The sequence below is a fragment of the Lepidochelys kempii genome, chromosome 9, assembly GCF_965140265.1.
Source record: "Lepidochelys kempii isolate rLepKem1 chromosome 9, rLepKem1.hap2, whole genome shotgun sequence".
Taxonomy (NCBI): Eukaryota; Metazoa; Chordata; order Testudines; family Cheloniidae; genus Lepidochelys; species Lepidochelys kempii.
The window spans coordinates 79803143-79825515 of NC_133264.1; positions in this window are offsets into that span (position 1 = coordinate 79803143).

The following is a 22373-nucleotide window of genomic DNA, read 5'->3' on the forward strand; positions in this document are numbered from 1 at the left end:
ACATTCAGGAAGGAGACTGCTAGGGCTTCCAGGAGGCATCCTGCTTCTCTTGTCCTAGAAGAGGAAGTGACTAGCCAGTCTGGTTAGTTATGTTAGGGCTTGTGTGCACTTGAGTTCTTCGTCTGTGTCACTGCAGAGACTGATTGCAGCTCTGACCTTGGTAACGTGACAGACAGCGCAGGCCTGCACTCATGCACACATCCTCTCCTGCCTGCCCCGCCCTTAGTGCAACAATGAGCTTTTCTTGGTTTGGGAAATAACTGTTTTTGTGCCAGCCAGTCCAGCTTGCAGATTTTCTTTCCCTGGTGGCAGTGGCTAATTCTGCCTGCTGTTCCTGAAGCACTTACCAGGCTGGTCTTGCTAAATGATAGTCAGTCAGCTGTTCACACAGGCAGGCAGCCAGATTGGATTAGAGTGAGCTGGAAGTGAGTGTAGACACTGACATGACAGATGAGTAAGACAGAACATCCCAACCAAGATGACAAGATCCAAAAGGCGAGAAAGCGTGAGTGTTATCTAACAAAATAAATGATACAAGAAAATCACAGCTCCCCTAGAATGCAGGTGTGCTGGGAATGCAAACTTCCTGCTTCCCAGCACAAAAGGTGTCACAAATCAGGGTTATGAATCATGTATTAATCACTCTTGTTTCATTAGAAACATGTCAAAGCCCTCACTGCAGAGTCATGGAAGAAGGAAGCTCTCCTGTGTCACACAGGATCTAGGAAGCCATCACTGCCACCAAATTGAACTGCCTGCCCTGTCTGTGTCAGTTGCTTTCGCATGCTGATGTACTTTTAGGCAAGGCCATTCTGATGCTGTCCACAGGGAAGGCCTGATATAGCATGAGGAAGGGAAGGGAAGTATTATGCTATTTTCAGCTTGTTTCACAACTAGATAAACATTTTCACATACAATTGCACTTTGAGGAGGAAGATGAGGTGGGGCTGGGGTCACAGGCCATCAGTACAACTTGAGACACCAGTTCTACTTTTCAAAGTAGCAGCCGTGTTAGTCTGTATTCGCAAAAAGAAAAGGAGTACTTGTGGCACCTTAGAGACTGAACAATTTATCTGAGCATAAGCTATTGTGAGCTACAGCTCACTTCATCGGATGCATTCTACTTTGTGTCCTGGCTTCTGCTGCTCTCCCATTCTGCTGCCATTTCATGCTTCTGTCTAAGCCACACTCCCTTTCTTTGGCCCACGCTTTGTGGCTCTTGTCCAACGTTCCCAGTATTGTATCCTCCAGACAATGTAGGGAAGCCCACAATAAATTCCTGAAGCTAGATATTTGTGCCCCAAATGGTGACTGCTCTTGAGTTCTGCCCACAGCCAGGTCAGAGACAAATAGACCACGAAATGAAATGGTTATTTTCTCCTTTAAGACATCTCAGACAGAAATGGCCTTTCCTGCTGATATTGTTGTTTAGTATTTATATTAGAGAGGCATCCACAGATCCCATTCAGGATGGGGGCCCTATTATGCCCTGTTGACAGGTTGAGGGGTATACTGTCCCCTCAAGGATACCTGTGGAAGTTGTGATCATAGAAGATGTGGTCCTGACCCCTGCTTTCAAACACCCCCAAACTTTGGGAAGTTGAAATCCAAACTCAGATCTTTATTTCACAGCCAACCCCACTCTCTGTAATGGCTGAACAAAATCCAAATACACCCAAACTTTGAGGTTCAAAATCCAGTAGAGAGTGGACCCATCTCTAACTGAACGTAAATGGGGGTAGATGTAGGAAAGGGTGAACCTAGAAAGATTCAGTGCTCAGCAGAATCCAGCATTGTGGATGATTAATGGAAACCTATTGAGCCTGCAAATTCAACCAGAAATATTGAGAGGCTGTCATGGCATTAGTTCTGGCCTATGCTGGCCAGAATCTGCAATTGCATGAAAATGACCAGCCAGGGGTTGGGGGATGTTCAGAGTCTCAGGAAAGTTTGATCCTAGAAATGGACAAAGGTTTGAAGGAAGAAAGGAATTCATGATTTTTTCTGACCCTTCATTCCTCCGAGCCACCTGCTCTTCAGAGCTGGCTGCTCATAGTCAGTCCCAGCGGGACCTGCCAAGAAAGCAGGTGAATCCCAAAGGCAGCCTTCTAAGCCACACCTGCTTCACATTTCTGGTGCACAATACATGAGCTAACTCATTTTCATGAACCTCGATCAATCCCTCCCAGGGTGCCCAAAGGATGCAGTTGTAACTTTTTCTTTCTCTTTATAAATGCTAAATTATTTATAGGAGGCAGCAGTGGGGAACTGCCAATGGGAACAGCCCTGGGCATATGGGCAGCATCCTGGTGTAGTAAAAGTACTCTCAAAAGCACCTACTTTCCTATCAATGGCCAGTCATTGAGACCCATCTGGAACCAATAAGGGCATGTGGGGGAGCCCTCAGGAGGCAGCAGCTGATAAGATGTTCGAACAGTCAAATAAAAATTGATGTGACTTTTTAGCTGCTGGCATGAGTTGGGGGTGCTCTAGAGGGGCACCTCATTAGCAGCTGGGGCTTGAGACACTCCAGCTGCCTTTGAAATGCCTCTGGTGACACTGGGGGGACAGACACCATTTGCATCCTTTGTTTCTGCCTGTGCCAGGCCCAGCAGTCAGGCCAGCGTGCCAGGAAGTGGAGCCATGGATCCAACCCCCCACCTGCTTCAGGAAGGCTAGAACAGCAGGTGGCATTGTGATTCCTTCCCAGCTGGGCTGTGAGTGCAGAAGGACCAGAATGGTTCCATGCACCCTCTCCCTTCACACTGTGCATCTTTGCAGGGCCAGACAGTATCTACTTATTGTTTGTAAAACCTACCTTCACCTTATCCGTGGGATGACAGCAATGTGGACAGCAAGTGCCCTGGCATTACACATGGTCTGAAGACAAAAGTCTGGGAGTAAGCACACTTTGGGTTCACTCATGTTTAGAAAAGTATGTGCTTGCTCTGGGAAAACATAGCAGTCACACACCTGATTTCCCTCTAATCATTTTGTTTATTAATTTATACGAACATGTTATACACACACAACCTTGGAGCAATTAACGTATGGCAGATAATGGTATAATATAATATAATATATAATATATGGTATAATATATCAGGATATATGTACGGTGGGAATATAGTCTTCCTCCATCCCATCTACCTCTCAGATTTAGGACCTGATTCCCCAGTTCCTTGCATCCTCATTCGCACCTGTGCCAAGTGGGTTGTAAAATGCAAGTATTTTGATCTGATGGCATTTTTACACTCACTTGGCACAGATGTAAATGATGACACAAGCTGGAAGGAACTGGGGAATCAGTCATTTAAGCTTTGGAACCTGGTCCAAATCCTTCTCATTTAATACTAATAACTAGCTCTTGTATAACATTTTTCATCAGTAAATCTCAAAGCACTTCACAAAGAAGATAAACATCATTATCCCCATTTTGCAGATGGGGAAATGTGGTGTTTAGATGTTGCTTGTAATTATTAGAATTGGGAGCACTGGCTGTAGGGAGTCAGAAAGGACAGGAAACAGGAAGCGGGGGAGGAGTTGAGAGGCTGGGAGAAAGCTAGAGAGGGTGCAGCAGCAGCTTGGTAAAGAGGTTTCCACTTTGAAAATAAAGTCCTGTTGAAGCTTGTTAGTACCTTGCCTAGTTGATACAACATTTTGGAGACGAGGATGGATCTTCTGCCTCTGAACCCACCTGCACCCTTTCTGCAAAGCCCAGGTGAGCCTCCAATTTCTTTTTCTACCTGGATCCATATGTTTGAGACTTATCTGCTTGCAACCAGTGCTACAGAGATTTCTGAAGTAAGAAAATGTGCTCTGTTAATCCACTGCCTTGGAGCAGAAGGGCAGCATATGTTTTACACTTTTCCCCTTGCAGATGATAAATATGAGACTGCACTCACTGCATTAAAGAATTTTTTTGTGCCAAAAGTGAATGTAGTAGCTAATCACTACAGATTTCGCCAGCCTGAGCAGAAACTATAATGCAGTATATTGCTTCCCTGAGGAGTCTGATTGTAATTTGGGAATTATGACTTTGGGAATATGGCAGATGAGATGATTAGAGACCAGCTCATTGAGAAAACAACCTGCTTCATGTAAGAGAACGCTTACTTCTAGAACCACAACTTACACTAGAAAAAGCAATAACCATTGCTACTCGGATTGAGTCAGCTACAGCTGAAGCCAAAATAATGAGCATGGATACAGGAGGCACAGTCCAGGCTGTGACTCCTTTGCAGAAAAGTTCACTACCACTGCAAACACACAATTGCAAGAGGAAAATTAATGAAAAACCACCGAATCAGCAAATTCAAAATACAGTAAAAGCATGCTTTTGCTGTGGATCTCCACAACACCTTGCAAGCTACACAGGATGTCTGGAAAAAGTAGCTCAGTGCAGTCATTGCAAAAAGATTGGACATTTTGCTAAAGTATGTCACAGTAGCCAGTTCAATCAACAGGTGCATGCAGTTACAATACCAGATGTTACTGTGCTGAGCGTGGACAAAATCACTACTGCTCATATTCCAGAACAGATAAAGTGCATGGTAAACGTTTCCGCCATACCCTCAGGCAAACCACACTCTATTCAGCTAATGGTGGACACTGCCTCAGCAGTATCTATACTACCTGATTCCATCTATCTGCATTACTTTAAAAACGTGCCTCTTACTGAACCCAAACTTCATTTGGTGTGCTATTTGAAAAAACATATTCCTGCCTGCCAGTAACAGTTACTTTTGGTGATTGCTGTTTAACTGCAGAGTTACACATTGTCCACAAAGGCACTCCTATCCTTGGCAGAGATTTATTGGCTGCTTTAAATCTCAGGGTAGTTAATCGACGAATTGATCTTCCTCAGCAAAACACTCTTGCGGTACACACACCAGTTTCAGTTGGAACCCAACACCAGGTTGAGGAGAAGCTCAGCTGTGCTTATGGGTTTCTGCATAAAGTTAAAATGCAGAATAATGTGATGCCTGTACAACAGAAATTACGGCGCTTACCGTTTTCAGTCAGGGAAGCTGTTTCAGAGGAACTTAGAAAACTTGTTCAAAAGGACATTATTGAAGAGATCGACTCCTTGGAATGGGTTTCACCTATAGTAGTGACGCAGAAGAAGGGTGGAGGCTTTCGCCTTTGTGTGGACTTAATGGAGCCAAATAAAGCTATTGTGATTGACAAGCATCCTCTTCCTCACATAGAAGAAGTATTTGCAGAACTCCATGGAGCAAAGATGTTTTTTACTCTTGATTTGCAGAGTGCATACCACCAGGTTATGTTGCATGAAGATAGCAGAGACCTCTCAGCATTTATTAGATATGAGGGATTATTTCATTTTAAACATGTTCCATACGGACTCGCATCTGCCCCAACTGCCCCTTTCAAAAAATGATGTCACTGATTCTGAAGAATGAACATGGAGTTCAGTGCTATCTGGATGATATTATTGTGTTTGGAAATACTTCTGAGGAGCATGACAATAACCTGCAGTCTGTACTAAACTGCATCAGCACAGCAGGCCTCCAGCTCAATAGGTCCAAATGCAAATTTAGACAAACTGAACTCTCCTTTCGGGGGCATACAATTTTACAGGCTGGACTAAAACCTGATCCAGATCATATCCTGGCAATTTCAAATGCTCCTCCTACAACAGATTTGCAAACCTTATGTTCCTTCTTGGGTCTTACCTCCTGCTATGCAAAATTCATTCCCAATTATGCTTCTGTCATTGAACCGTTACAGGAATTACTATGGAGAAGTTCAACCTTAGTGTGGACAAAGGATGCACAAGCTAGTTTCAAAACGGTGAAAGACTTGATTGTACATAGTTCATTACCTGCACTATTCAGTCCTGCATTGCCCACAATTGTAACTACTGTTGCTTCTGATTATGGACTTGGGGCTGTTCTCACACAACTGCATGAGGACAACACAGAGAGGACTGTTGCATTTGCTTCAAGGACACTAAGTAATGCTGAAAGAAAATATTCTACAGTCAAAAAAGAAGCACTTGTTTGTGTCTGGGCTACTGAAAAATGGATAACTTACCTGTGGGGCCGCACGTTCAAGTTGCGCACAGACCACAGCCCTTTGATGACATTGCTCACCACGAAAGGACTGGGAAGAGCAGGATACCGTATTGCTTGATGGTCTGCAAGACTACTATCTTTCAATTATGAACTGGAATATAAGCCTGGAAACCAAAATGTGGTCGCTGATTGCCTTTCTCGCCTGCCTTTGCCTACACCAGATGGTCCACCGGAGGATGAGGATGTAGTGGTTGTGCTTATTACAAGCACTCTCACTGCAGTTACAAGAGAACAATTTCAAGCTGCTTGTTCAGCGTGTCCAATTCAACAAAAACTATGGGAAATTCTGACAAAGAGATTGCCCAGTCACCCTAAAAACCTTGACCCAGTTTTGCTGCCTTATTTTAGAGTTTGGGCTGAACTTGCTTTGTTTGATGGCTGTGTGCTATGAGGTACACACCGGCTCCTTGTGCCAGAAGAATTACAATCAAAACTCATGCACCTGGCACATGATACTCATCAAGGAATTGTCTGAACCAAACAACGACTACAGGATCTGTATTGGTGGCCAGGATGGACTCTCAAACTGAAGTGCTCATCAAATCCTCTGTCACTTGCCAAATGCATGATAAGACAGCAGTGACATGTACCCCTCCATTACAGCCTGTTCCTCTTCCTGAATCTGCATGGGAAAAAGTGGCGATTGCTACATTGTAGGACCTTTTGGTACTGCTCCAATTGACTGCCATTATGCCATCACTTTAATAGACTATTTCAGCAAATGGCTTGAGGTAGCCTTTACATTGCAAATCTCTTCTGCTACAGTAATTAAGTTCCTCTCTTCAGTTTTTAGCAGGGAAGGTAACCCCAAAGAACTGGTTTCAGATAATGGTATTCAATTTACTTCCCTGGAGGTTGAAACTTTTCTAGCACAGAGGAACATTTTACACAGAAGGTCATCCCTATAGTACCCTCAAGCCAATGGGGAAATTGAACGGTTTAACAGAATTTTGATAGAGCGTTTGCAAACGGCGAAACTAGAAGGGCGATTGTGGATACCCTTCACTACTGATTTCTTGCAAGCATACTGGGCTACACGACGTGCCACAATGCAAAGATCACCCGCAGAGTTACTGCATAGGAAACAGATGAATACTAAACTGAACATTGCTGGATTGTTAAAGGCACGATCTGATGCCCCAAACGAAGATGATGTGAGAAAAACAGTTGAACAGAACCAAGCAAAGTCTAAGACTTTCACAGACAAGAGGCAGGGTACTAAGGAACCAAAGTTTGCATGTGGTTCCTTCGTTAGAATACGAAAACCTGGAATTTTATGCAAAGGGGACCATAAATTCACAGCTCCTCTTAAAATCATAGAGAAGAAGGGACCTTACACCTATCGACTTTCTGATGGGCGAGTATGGAATGCTTTTTATCTTGCACCTGCCTATGCACCAAGAGGAGATTATGCCAACACCCAGTCTGCATTGGATGACATCACCATAGTACCAACACAACAAGACATTGCACTGGAACCGGGGCTTGAGAAATGGCCTGTCAGACCCAGACGACCACCTGTCAGGACTAAAGACTATGTTATGTAGTATCTACAGTGTTTTCAGTGTAATATTTCTGCCAACAGTATAGTGTCTTGTTTCATATTTGTTCCTGTGGTTAGAAAGATGTTTATTTTAATTGGGGGAGTTTCTTAAGAGAGGAGGGAATGTGGTGTTTAGATGTTGCTTGTAATTATTAGAATTGGGAGCATTGGCTGTTGGGAGTCTGAAAGGACAGGAAACAGGAAGGAGGGGGAGGAGTTGAGAGGCTGGGAGAAAGCTAGAGAGGGTGCAGCAGCAGCTTGGTAAAGAGGTTTCCACTTTGAAAATAAAGTCCTGCTGAAGCTTGATAGTACCTTGCCTGGTTGATACAACAGGAAACCATTCACAAGGTTAGTGTCTGGAATACAGTGAACAGGGGCTGGCACATGATTAATCCCTTTGATTTTAGTGGGACAGGAACTACAGACATGCTTAAAGTTAAGCACATGTTTAAGTGCTTTGCTGAACTGGGGCCCAACCCAGCACTGAAGCTGCAGTTAATCACAAAAAGGCTGGAAATGCAAAAGTCAAGTTCCCCAAAGCCACACAAATTTGGCCACATAGTGCCCATGTAGTGTTTTTAATCCTGTTTGCCTGGTCAACAGTGTAGCTTATTATATTGGGGCTTGTCTATATGGGCATGTTAGTGCACAGTAAGCTATGGTCTGAATTTAAAGCACGCTAGCTCCTCCACACACTTAGATTAGTACATTGCCAAAGTGCATTAAGCTACTGTGCACAGAGGCATTTTTAGTGCAGAATAAGAGTGTTCATTTGGGGAGCTAGTGCAGAAAAGCTAGTGCACACCAACTACTGAGGCATATTCTGCCATGGAGACAAGCCCTTACATTGAACAGCATATGCATCTCAGACATAGTAAGGTGGTGGTTTTTGTTTTGCATTCTGATTTTTTTGGCCGTTGTTTGTTTTACATGTACAATTTGAATGCTGTAATCTTTGTTGATGGGTTGTTTGTATGGGGAGGGGGGAATAGGGGTTGCATTTAATACTGAAAATTCCCCCTCCCCACCTCCAGTGATGGCCAGAGACTATATGTGTAACCCTCTATGATGTTCCTTGGTATGATGACCAGAGAAGCAGTGAAGGAGGCTCTTGCTGTTTATGCATTAATTCTTTTTGTGTTTACCAGCCTGTCTGCAACAAGTACTGTGTGTGTTTAGCATCCTTCCCATTGGCTTCTGGAAGATGGGTTGTGCAATACACTCACCTGTCAATCACAGTATTCCAGCCTTCCCAGCTTTATATTATTCCCATACTGTACAGCAGAACAGCAGCCATATCCCCACTATCCTACATTTTGTTAGTTGGATCTGCCAGGATATGTATAAATTTCAAATTGTTTGATTTGTGCTGCACCTTCTTCCTGGCCCCATCATAGAGAGTGAAGCCTTCTGAATATCAACACAAGAACATGATTGCACATGTATGCTCTCAGACACACATATGCACATACCCCCATACACATGGCAAAATGCATGCATACATACATACCTGATGAGCTCACAGAAAACCTCTTCTATGGCAGCATGCTCATCTCTGTGACAATGTGGTTTGAGGTCACAGATCATGACTAAGAAAAATCAGTTACTGAAAACTGCATGGAAAATATGTAACTAGAATGTTGGTTCAGAGATTACAGACTCTGGCAAGAAAAACTGGCACAACACAGGCTCTTTAGAGTGAGGAAGGAAAGCACAGGGAATGTTTGCCATAGGAAAGATACTGCCTTGTGATGACTTTAGTGACCTTAAGAGATTTTAGACTCAGAGAAATCCCTATAGTCTTTGGCCTGAGTGCAGCTCTGCCTCAGAGAACAACCAGGCAAACAGGATGCTAGTATGTTCTGCTGGAGGAAACACGATATAAATCAAGTCGATTATACAATGCATATAGGATGTATTATTTCTGTAGCAGAAACCAACTGGACATTTAGCTAGAGAATCAGATTCAGCCACAATCACCAAGTCACTATATTCTATAAGCAGCATTGACCAGGAAGGATGCAGTGTTGTGAACCTCCAGGTGTCAAAAGATCAGATCCAGTGTATTGGATGAATTTAAGGCACAGGAAGATAGAGAAGTCTATCCCAGCTCAGGTCAATAGTCTGTCTAATCCAGTTTCCTGCCTCTAAGAGTAGCCTATTACTTTGGAGTTCAGGAACAGGCAAAAATCCCACATAGTGGAGCTAGCTAGTTGTGAAAATGAAGCTATCTAGTGGTGAAATCCCATAAATGGAGGGAAACATTGCTGTCTGACCCCTATGTATGCTCAGCTCACACCTGACTGGAACTTCTGGGCAGTAACAACACAATACAAACAGTAAATAATAATAATATTTGGCTCCTATCTTAGCCTGCAAATGGCAAATGCAATTATTAATCTTAAAGCCTTCCCCTACAGTATTTGACTCCTTGGCACAGCAGGGACCTTAGTGAAACTAGTCAAATTATCATTTGCATTGGTAAAATTGATTGAAATACATTCTTCATGCAGGCAAATAATGACTACACAACTTAATGTGTAATTATTTAATTTAATTTAAAAATTTAAATAAAAATTTAATTTTCCTGATATCTGCTGGGAGAGCAATACAGCGGTGCATAGACAATCCAGGAAGTTTTTGGAAAGCATAGGGGACAATTTCCTGGTGCAAGTGCTAGAGGAGCCAACTAGTGGGGGAGCTTTTCTTGACCTGCTGCTCACAAACCGGGTAGAATTAGTGGGGGAAGCAAAAGTGGATGGGAATCTGGGAGGCAGTGACCATGAGTTGGTTGAGTTCAGGATCCTGACGCAGGGAAGAAAGGTAAGCAGCAGGATACGGACCCTGGACTTCAGGAAAGCAGACTTTGACTCCCTCAGGGAACAGATGGCCAGGATCCCCTGGGGGACTAACTTGAAGGGGAAAGGAGTCCAGGAGAGCTGGCTGTATTTCAAGGAATCCCTGTTGAGGTTACAGGGACAAACCATCCCGATGAGTCGAAAGAATAGTAAATATGTCAGGCGACCAGCTTGGCTTAATGGTGAAATCCTAGCGGATCTTAAACATAAAAAAGAAGCTTACAAGAAGTGGAAGGTTGGACATATGACCAGGGAAGAATATAAAAATATTGCTCGGGCATGTAGGAATGAAATCAGGAGGGCCAAATCGCACCTGTAGCTGCAGCTAGCAAGAGATGTCAAGAGTAACAAGAAGGGTTTCTTCAGGTATGTTGGCAACAAGAAGAAAGCCAAGGAAAGTGTGGGCCCCTTACTGAATGAGGGAGGCAACCTAATGACAGAGGATGTGGAAAAAGCTAATGTACTCAATGCTTTTTTTGCCTCTGTCTTCACTAATAAGGTCAGCTCCCAGACTTCTGCGCTGGGCATCACAACATGAGGAAGAGATGGCCAGCCCTCTGTGGAGATAGAGGTGGTTAGGGACTATTTAGAAAAGCTGGACGTGCACAAATCCATGGGGCCGGACGAGTTGCATCCGAGAGTGCTGAAGGAATTGGCGGCTGTGATTGCAGAGCCATTGGCCATTATCTTTGAAAACTCGTGGCGAACGGGGGAAGTCCCGGATGACTGGAAAAAGGCTAATGTAGTGCCAATCTTTAAAAAAGGGAAGAAGGAGGATCCAGGGAACTACAGACCAGTCAGCCTCACCTCAGTCCCTGGAAAAATCATGGAGCAGGTCCTCAAAGAATCAATCCTGAAGCACTTGCATGAGAGGAAAGTGATCAGGAACAGCCAGCATGGATTCACCAAGGGAAGGTCATGCCTGACTAATCTAATCGCCTTTTATGATGAGATAACTGGTTCTGTGGATGAAGGGAAAGCAGTGGATGTATTGTTTCTTGACTTTAGCAAAGCTTTTGACACAGTCTCCCACAGTATTCTTCTCAGCAAGTTAAGGAAGTATGGGCTGGATGAATGCACTATAAGGTGGGAAGAAAGCTGGCTAGATTGTCGGGCTCAACGGGTAGTGATCAATGGCTCCATGTCTAGTTGGCAGCCGGTATCAAGTGGAGTGCCCCAAGGGTCGGTCCTGGGGCCGGTTTTGTTCAATATCTTCATAAATGATCTGGAGGATGGTGTGGATTGCACTCTCAGCAAATTTGCGGATGATACTGAACTGGGAGGAGTGGTAGATATGCTGGAGGGGAGGGATAGGATACAGAAGGACCTAGACAAATTGGAGGATTGGGCCAAAAGAAATCTGATGAGGTTCAATAAGGATAAGTGCAGGGTCCTGCACTTAGGATGGAAGAATCCAATGCACCGCTACAGACTAGGGACCGAATGGCTAGGCAGCAGTTCTGCGGAAAAGGACCTAGGGGTGACAGTGGACGAGAAGCTGGATATGAGTCAGCAGTGTGCCCTTGTTGCCAAGAAGGCCAATGGCATTTTGGGATGTATACGTAGGGGCATAGCGAGCAGATCGAGGGACGTGATCGTTCCCCTCTATTCGACATTGATGAGGCCTCATCTGGAGTACTGTGTCCAGTTTTGGGCCCCACACTACAAGAAGGATGTGGATAAATTGGAGAGAGTCCAGCGAAGGGCAACAAAAATGATTAGGGGTCTGGAACACATGACTTATGAGGAGAGGCTGAGGGAGCTGGGATTGTTTAGCCTTCAGAAGAGAAGAATGAGGGGGAATTTGATAGCTGCTTTCAACTACCTGAAAGGGGGTTCCAAAGAGGATGGCTCTAGACTGTTCTCAATGGTAGCAGATGACAGAACGAGGAGTAATGGTCTCAAGTTGCAGTGGGGGAGGTTTAGATTGGATATTAGGAAAAACTTTTTCACTAAGAGGGTGGTGAAACACTGGAATGCGTTACCTAGGGAGGTGGTAGAATCTCCTTCCTTAGAGGTTTTTAAGGTCAGGCTTGACAAAGCCCTGGCTGGGATGATTTAACTGGGAATTGGTCCTGCTTCGAGCAGGGGGTTGGACTAGATGACCTTCAGGGGTCCCTTCCAACCCTGATATTCTATGATTCTATGATTCTAATACATGTACCTGCCAAGCAACCCTCCTTTGTTCAGCATTAATCAGTCTGCCATTGAGTCACTCGTATCAAATAGAGGGCACGTCTATGCTGCAAACGCAACTGGGTCAAGAAGACCTGGTTACAACAGTGTTGTCACCATATCCCATTACAAAATCATTCTAACCTATAGAGTAAATGGGATCTCAGTTGTGTTCCGTAATCAAGGTAAATGTCCAAGGTTTTACCCTGGCTACAGAACATGGTTAGGTCCAATTTAGGTGACAACTCGCAACAGTGCTGTACCCAGTAGAGCGGAGAACTGTGTTGTAAGTAGGTCCTTTGGCTGACTGTATTTGTAGTATACCAAAGCCCTGAGGGTGGAAGCACATTAATATCAGCTGCCTTCAGTCTGACACTACGCTGTGTGTGTCTTTGGAACAGGCATTGTCGGACAATTTGTTTTAATGTCCTAATGAGAGAGAAAGTTAAACAATTTCTAAGTTATTTTTGTAGGACTCTGTAGAAACTTGTGTGGAGAGAGACAATTTGAATGAATTGGTTTTGAGCTTTCACGAACAGGCAGTTTCAACTGAGCACTGACATTTAATGCCCCTTTGAAAGAAACCAAGGGCCTGGAGACCATAGATGCTGTCAGGTTTCCAAGACTGAAATTCCTCCATGTAGTATCCAGGCTCGAAGCCAATATGGCTGGTCTGCAGCACTCATATCTTTAAAAAAATGTTTTTTAAGTGTTCATATTTCAGGTGAACACAGGATGAAAAAACATTGTGGAGTGATTCAGAAAGACAGGCAGATGATGGACTGCATCAACAAAGTCACGAGCAAAGACAATCCATGCAGAAATAACCTTCTTAAATTCCATGGCACCAGTTCTACTATGAAGCAACAGTGCCCCAGCCTTTGTACTCTAGCCCTTCACATGATTCATCTGTTTCCTTTCTTCATATTTGATTCTAAACACAGCTGCTTTGACACTATAAAAGAAACTTCTCTGAGAAAATGCTGTTCTATTTTTGAACCCTCTATGATGAGTATCATCAACCTGGACATGTAAAACCATCATTTTGTGAGCTTTTCTAGGAGGTGTTGTGTATCTTTGGGTGGATGTTTATGAGAACAAGCAGTCCAGGGAGCTGATACTCTCATTAGTCTGCAAGACAATGGTAAACCTGGTACTCCACCCCACATAAATTAATGTCAGGTAACATAGTAAAGAACTGAACTCCACAGGACTATTGGGGTGTAGTAAATACACTGTACCTTCATCTTTGGGGCCCAGATCCTCAAAGATATTTATGCGCTTAACTCCCATTGATTTCATACCTTTGAGGATCTGGGGCTTGATAATTAATGTAAAGGTTGCTGTCAAACTCTGACAGCTTGAACATAAGAATGGCCCTACTAGGTCAGACGTCCATCTAGCCCAGTATCCTGGCTGCCGACAGTGGCCAATGCCAGATGCCCCAGAGGGAATGAACAGAACAGGTAATCATCAAGTGATCCATCCCCTGTCGCTCATTCCCAGCTTTTGGCAAACAGAGGCTAGGGACACCATTCCTGCCCATCCTGGCTAATAGCCATTGATGGACCTATCCTCCATGAATTTATCTAGTTCTTTTTTGAATCCTGTTTGTGGTCTTGGCCTTTACAACATCATCTGGCAAGGAGTTCCACAGGTTGACTGTGATTGTGTGAAGAAATACTTCCTTTTATTTGTTTTAAATTTGCTGCCTATTAATATTAATCCCCTAATCATTTTTGCTGCCCTTTTCTGAACCTTTTCCAATTCCAATATATCTTTTTTGAGATGGGGCAACCACATCTGCACACAGTATTCAAGATGTGGGTGTGACATGGATTTATATACAGGCAACATGATATTTTCTGTTCTATTACCTATCTCTTTCTTAATTATTCCCAGCATTCTGTTCGCTTTTTTGACTGCCACTGCACATTGAGTGGGTGTTTTTAGAGAACTATCCACAGTGAATCCAAGATCTATTTCTTGAGTGCTAACAGCTAATTTAGACCCCATCATTTTATATGTATAATTGGGATTATGCTTTCCAATGTGCATTACTTTGCATTTATCAACATTAAATTTCATCTGCTATTTTGGTGCCCAGTCACCCAGTTTTGAGAGATCCGTTTGTAGCTCTCTGCAGTCTGCCTGAGTCTTAACTATCTGTAGTAGTTTTGTATCATCTGCAAATTTTGCCACCTCACTGTTTACCCCTTTTTCCAGATCCTTTATGAATATGTAGAACAGGACTGGTCCCAGAACAGACGCCTGGGGGACACCACTATTTACCTCTGTCAGTTCTGAAAACTGATCATTTATACCTACCCTCTGTTTCCTGTCTTCTAACCAATTACCAACCCATGAGAGGACCTTCCCTCTTACCCTGTGGCAGCTTACTTTGTGTAAGAGCCTTTGGTGAGGGACCTTGTCAAAGGCTTTCTGAAAATCTAAGTACACTATGTCCCCTGGATCCCCGTGGTCCACATGCTTGTTTGACCCCCTCAAAGAATTCTAGTAGATTGGTGAGGCATGATTTCCCTTTACTAAAACCATGTTGACTCTTCCTAACACATTATGTTCATCTATATGTCTGACAATATTGTTCTTTATTATAGTTTCAACCAGTTTGCCTGGTACTGAAGTCAGGCTTATAGGCCTGTAATTGCCTAGATCACCTCTGGAGCCTTTTTTAAAAATTGGCGTCACATTAGCTATCCTCCAGTCATCTGGTACAGAAGCTGATTTAAATGATAGCTAACAGACTACAGTTAGTAGTTCTGCAATTTCACATTTGAGTTCCTTCAGAACTCTTGGGTGAATGCCATCTGGTCCTGGTGACTTATTGCTGTTTAATTTATCAATTTGTTCCAAAACCTCCTCTAATGACACCTCAATCTGGGACAGCTCCTCAGAACTGTCAACTAAAAAGAATGGCTCAGGTTTGGGAATCTCCCTCACATCCTCAGCCGTGAAGACTGATGCAAAGAATTCATTTAGTTTCTCCGCAATGGCCTTAATGTCCTTGAGTGCTCCTTTAGCACCTCGATCGTCCAGTTGCCCCACTGATTGTTTATCAGTCTTCCTGCTTCTGATGTACTTAAATTCTTTATTGGTCTTCCTAACTGTATTTTTACTCTTCATTTGCCAGTGTTTATGCTCCTTTCTATTTTCCTCACTAGGATTTAACCCCCACTTTTTAAAGGATGCCTTTTTGCCTCTCACTGCTTTTTTACTTTGTTTAGCCACGGTGGCTCTATTTTGGTTCTCTTACTATGTTTTTTAATTTGGGGTATATATTTAAGTTGAGCCTCTCTTATGGTGTCTTTAAAAAGTTTCCATGCAGCTTGCAGAGATTTCACTTTTGGCACTGTACCCTTTAATTTCTGTTTAACTAACCTCCTCATTTTTGTGTCCTTCACCTTTCTGAAATTAAATGCTACAGTGTTGGGCCACTGTAGTGTTTTTCCTGCCACAGGGATATTAAATTTAATTAAATTATGGTCACTATTACCAAGAGGTCCAGCTATATTCAGATCTTGGACCAGATCCTGTGCTCCACTTAGGACTAAATCAAGAATTGCCTCTCCTCTGGTGGGTTTCAGGACCAGCTTCTCCAAGAAGCCGTCATTTAAGGTGTCAAGAAACTTTATCTCTGCATCCCGTCCTGAGGTGACGTGTACCCTGTCGGTATGTACCCAGCTTGAAGAACTTGATGTTAGAAAAAGAGCATTCTCTGACCATGAGGCTAGGAGATATGTAGCATTTTAGGAAGGAGATTTGAATTTTATCTGGAGAGTTCCTCTGGGAGTTGTAAAGTCACTTTATTCACAAAACTTGTTCCTATTATTAATTATTAATATTGTAGTAGTGCTCAGAGGTTGGACTGGAACCCCCAGGGCAAGAGATGATGAGGTAGGCCAAGGATAATATAGAAATGTACAACAGAAACAGAAGTGAAAGCTGTCAAAGTGACACGGCAGAAACTAAGGCTGCAGCAGGATATCAGCAAAGATGGAAGGCAGTGGTGAAGTCCCTGTGTTCTGCATGGAACAAAGAGGCATAAGAGAGAGAGAGGAGAGTGCCCAGAGGCCCCTATCAGGATTGGGGATCCATTGCACCAGGCACTTGCACAAACACACACAAAACCACAGGATGTCATGTACCTAGGTGTTAATCCATGTCATATCAATCAACTCTGTCATTGTCTTGGAACCTAAATGCATCTGTCCTGTTTTTCCTGTTTGCCTTATTGCAAACACTGCTAAGAACTTAATATTCATAAATATTGTCCAACAAATAACTATTAAAATTAGAGCTGGTTGAAATATGTTGATTGTATGTTGTTTTTTATTTTTAATTTTCCATTATTTTGGGGGGGAATGGGGTAGTTTTGCTTTGTCTGTCATGAAAAATTGAAACCAAAATCTGTGAAAAAATTGTTTTTCTGTTTTCACAAAACACTTGTTTGAAGGGTTTGGAGGATTTGCTGAAAAATTTTCAAGCAAAATGGAGATTTTCCATTAAAATAATTCCTTAAAGAAAAAGGTCCATTTTTGTTTAAAAAAAAAAAAGGTTTTGAACAAAACTGTCACCTAGCTCTAATGAAAACATGTCTTGCCATGAGACAGCCATCTTCATTCTACTATATGCAAAATAAGTAAAACCCCAGACCTGCAAACAGTTACTACTATGTGTAACTTTGCTCCCATGCAGGACTTAATGAGGCTACATATTGCGATACAAATATTTATGGTGATAACCAATGTTGCTAACTCTTGAGATTTTATTGCAAGTCTCATTATATTTGATATTGTTCTTAAGGCCTCAGTTCCCTGGGATAAAAAGGGGAACCTGATAACAGTCTTCAAATATGATAAGGGCTGTTATAAAGAGGACTGTGATCAATTGTTCTCCATGTCCACTGAAGGTAGGACAAGAAGAAATGGGCTTAATCTGCAGCAAGGGAGACAGGTTAGATTTCTAACTACAAGGGTAGTTAAGCTCTGGAATAGGCTTCCAAGGGAGGTTGTGGAATCCCCATCACTGGAGGTTTTTAAGAACAGGTTGGACAAACACCTGTCAGGGACGGTCTAGGTTTACTCGGTCCTGTCTCGGTGCAGGGTGCTGGACTAAATGAGGTCTTGCAGTTCCTTGCAGCCCTACAGTTTTATGATACTATGTTTATGTCTTTGCAGGTCAGCTTCCCGTTGGGAGCAGAAACAGGAGAGCATCAGAACCTCATTGTACCGCAAGTCTCAAAGAAAAAAAATTTTTTCGAAAAGGTGTCAGGAACAGGGCAGCCTTGAACCAGCCAGCCCTGTTCAACTAGCCCTGTCCTGCTACATTGTGCTGGGTGTTAAAAGGAAGGAAGTCCAGCAGTGGAGGTTGGCTGGAAGGGTGAGCTGAAGACTATGATGGACCAGAGGAGACCACACTGCCGGTGGAAGACTCTAGGTTTGTGAAGGTTCTGAGATTTTACAAGAGCCACCTCTACCGACTGCCAGTAACACACCTATCAACTTGAAACCTTCATGCCAACCTAGACTCAGCATCAGGAGCCATAATGAGATCAGAGATACAAATTACAGCAAAATATGTTTATGTGAGACTCTCAACTTCCATTTAAAAAGTAAGTTTCTAATTCCCATGGTTAGGAAGAAAAGCTTGAAAAACATGACCAGGGTGTACCAGAAGACAAATAAAAAGAACCCAAAATGTACTATGATTGAGTGGGGGGGAGGACCTGACCCATGATTTTTGAATGCTTGAGGTTGGCAAGGATTAAGGTTTTCATTTGGAAGATATCTGAGTATATTATAGTCCAGGTTCTAGTCTATTTTCAAACACAGGTTACTTTCAGTCTAGATCTAGAGGGTGTTTTATAGTATTGAAATCCCGCAAAGTGATGGAAGTGTGAAAGTATCCCAGGCTTGTTATTTGTTAACTTTGTAAGGTATTTTCTCAAGTGGCATCTTTAATCACTCAGAAGTGGACTTCCACACACAGGTGAGGTTTCCCTATAGTGCAAATGAAAGACTTTCTAAAGGAAACTTTGTATGAGATACAAACTTTTCAAAGTAAATAAATTTGGATCCAATTAGTTTTCATATCCGTTTCATAAAGAATTATTTGGGATAAATTCAATGGCCAGTGCTATACAGAAGGTCAGGCTAGATGATCACAATGGTCCCTTCTGTCCTTAGAATCTATGAAACTACTCTGCCTTGTCAGACAGGAGCTATAGACCTTAGAGACCACTTTAGAGAGCATTGGTGAAGGAGGTATGCAAGGAGTTTGGGCCAGTCTCAGATGGAACTGACATAACAACCTACATCCCCATGTTCATCCTTATAAAATGATTGTGTGGTATCCGATGCAAAGTTTGTTGTGCCGGGTGTCTTTGTAAGGCTCATGATGCACTGAGCATTGTTATTGTAGTAACGTAATGTTATAGGTTGTAATTTCATGTGTATAGCCATGAGGCTGAAAATGTGTCCTCATGGCTTAAAACAAGCCCAGGCAAAAACTCTCCAAGAGCAGAGGGGCAGTTCATACCTCATCAGGGCATGTATGGGACAAACCCAGCCCAGCCTCACAGGAACAAAGGACACTGGCCTAGGCTGCCACAAAGGATCTGTTGGACTCTCAAGTGAGTCATTCCCCTTCCTTTGGTCAGTTTGGGACTGTGATGAGGTAATGCTCACCTGACTCTGAAGGGGGGACAAAGCCAAGAGGGAAGAAAGAACATGATGATAAAAGGGAGAGACGTTTGCCATGCTCTTCCTCTCCCTTCCATCTCCATCTACAGACATCACCATCAAGCAACTGAAACTCTGATCATAGGGGAGAGCCTGGCTGAAGGGCAACCAGCCAGCCTGTGGTGAAAAGCATCTAAGTTTGTAAGGGCACTGAAAGTGTTAAGATCACCTTGGAGTGCTTTTTGCTTTTATTTCATTTGACCAAATCTGACTTGTTGTGCTTTGATTTTATAATAATTTAAAATCTATCTTTGTAGTTAATAATTCTGTTTGTTTATTCTGCCTGAAGCAGTGTGTTTGGTTTGAAGCATGTCAGAGACTCCCCTTGGGATAACAAGCCTGGTACATATCCATTTCTTTGTTAAACTGATGAACTCATATAAGTTTGCAGTGTCCAGCGGGCATAATGGGACATTGCAAGATGGAGGTTCCTAGGGTTGTGCCTGGGACCAGAGATATTGGCTAGTGTCATTCGGTTGCACAATCCAAGCAGTTTTCATGCCAGAAAAGCTATGTGTGAACAGCCCAGGAGTGGGGGCTCTCACAGCAGAGCAGGGTAAGGCTGGCTCCCAGTGTCAAGGATTGGAGTGACCTAGCGGATCACCGGTCCAGATAACACCAGGGGAACGTTACACCTTAGCTACATCTATGGGGCCAAGAAACTGTGTTGATGGGGGGACATTAGAAAACAAGGCTGGGATTTGAAAGTAGTGCCTAAGGATTCTAGCCTGCTACTGACTTTCAATGGGATTTGGGCACCTACCTCCCTTTGGGTCTTTTGACTAATAAATAATCAGTTCACGACAATGCCCATGAACACAATTGGTATTAACGGGCTTGCTTGTTGGCAGACTCCAAAAGAGGCCAAGGACTGAATAAACCAAGGTAACTGACTGACCCTCTCACATACAGAGATGGTCCTTCCACTCCAGGGTTCAGTCTCCAAGACTGTCTAGCTGGCACCTTTCACCAATGCAGAGTTTACTGGGCTTTTTAAAGAAAGGTGGGGAAAAGTGGTGAGTTACTCAAGTGACACAATGTTCCTGTCAAATATCCAATTGCAGAAAAGAGTAGATACCCAAAGGGAACAATACTGGCTTTGCCAGTGTGTCTTGGCATCCAAACAGGCTGGAAAGACATTGCTCTGGCAAAGACCAGGGCCGAGCCATAGCTTCCCAAAAATGTTTGCCTAATAAAAACAAGGAACAAAGCAATAGACGCCCATAGAGATCTGTCCAAAAGCAAGGATTTGCATTATTAAATGCCTCACCTTCCCATTAATCTGCTCTTTAAGATCCACTGTGTTTATCATTCATTGATTCTATCACTACGTGTTACAAACAAGACACATACCTATGCTTAGCCTCAAGGAGAGGGTCAGTGGATTGTAAATTCTCCATGAAAGGAACAGAAGAGTGGAAATTGGGTGTCTGCCATGGCAGGTTGCTTCAGATCCATGCAATGTGCTGCAATTATGGCTTTTATTGACATGGGGGAAGGAATTATGGAAATAGTCCCAGGGAGGAATGTATGTCATCACTGCATGGATTTATGCTCTCAAAAGAATTTCTGTAGCGCTCTCACCACAGAGTGTTTTATGGAATAAATGTGTGACCAACATGTGCGTCCATGCATATCTATTTATTTATTTATTTGCACAGTATAGTGGTAGAACCTAGAGGTTGCAATCAGGATTGAGGTTACATTGTGCTAGGTGCTGCACAAACTTAGAGGAAGATAGGGTACCTTCTCTCAAAATAGATTGCAAACTCTTTTTGGAGAACATTCAACAAACACATGTGATAAGCAGGGGTGGCTAGTTGTATGGGCCCGTGGTGCCTGGGCTCCAGCAATATTCAGGGTCCGGGAGCCCAGCTCCATCAATGTTTGGGACCAGGTCTCTCCCCCGGCCCCCCTAGTGCCCCCACACACCTCCCCCGAGTGTCCCCTGGCCCTCACTTGCTGCCCCTGTGCATCTCCCCCAGATCGTCCCTGCAACACCATGCTGCCTCCGCTCTGCTGGCTCCCAGCATCAACTGCCGACGCAGGGTCCTAGTGCTCCCCATCCACTAGTGCCAGGGCAGGCTGCCCTTACCCTGCCCTTCTGCCTCGGACCCTTCCCTTTTCCGGCGGGACCCTCCACCAGCACAGGGCCCCCCTGCCTGCAGTCACCGGTCCTGCCCCACGCTGGGCAAGGGGCAGCACCATCCCTCACCCCCAGTGAGGCTACAGTGAGGGGCAGCAGCAGGGGAGGAGGCGCACATGTGATGGCAGCCCCCCATCTCCAGTACCCACCACAGGGGAGGCAAGGGGGCTTCCTGGACCTGAGAGGGGCCCTAGAAGCACATGCAATGACAATGTTGCGGGGTGAGTGTGCTGCCGGGGGGGAAGAGGGGGGCCCCTCCCCCAGAGCTCACTGCTGCCGGTGGGGAGAGGGCTGGGGGGAGTCCTCCTCTCTGGCCCCAGCCCTGGGGCAGCCTGCTTTCACCCCAAACTCATCCCCAGCCCTGCCCCACCCCAGAGCCTGCACCCCCAGCCAGAGCCCTCACCCCCCTCACCTCAACCCTCTGCCATAGCCCTGAGCCCCCTTCTGCATCATGAACCCCTCATCCTCAGCCCCACCCCACAGCCCTCACCCCACACTGCAACCCTCTGCCCTAGCTCTGAGGCCCCTCCCACACCCCAAATCCCTCATCCCCAGCCACACCCCAAACCCCTCACCCCTGCACCCTCTTCCTCAGCACCCCCTCCCACCCCCAAACTCTCTCCCAGAGCCTGCACCCCTCACCCCCTCCTACATCCCCCCAGCCCAGAGCCTGCACCCAAACTCCCTCCCAGAGCCTGCACCCCTCACCCCCTCCTGCACCGCCACCCCCTGCCCCAGCCTGGAGTCTGCACCCCTGACCCAAACTCCCTCCCAGAGCCTGCACTCTGCACC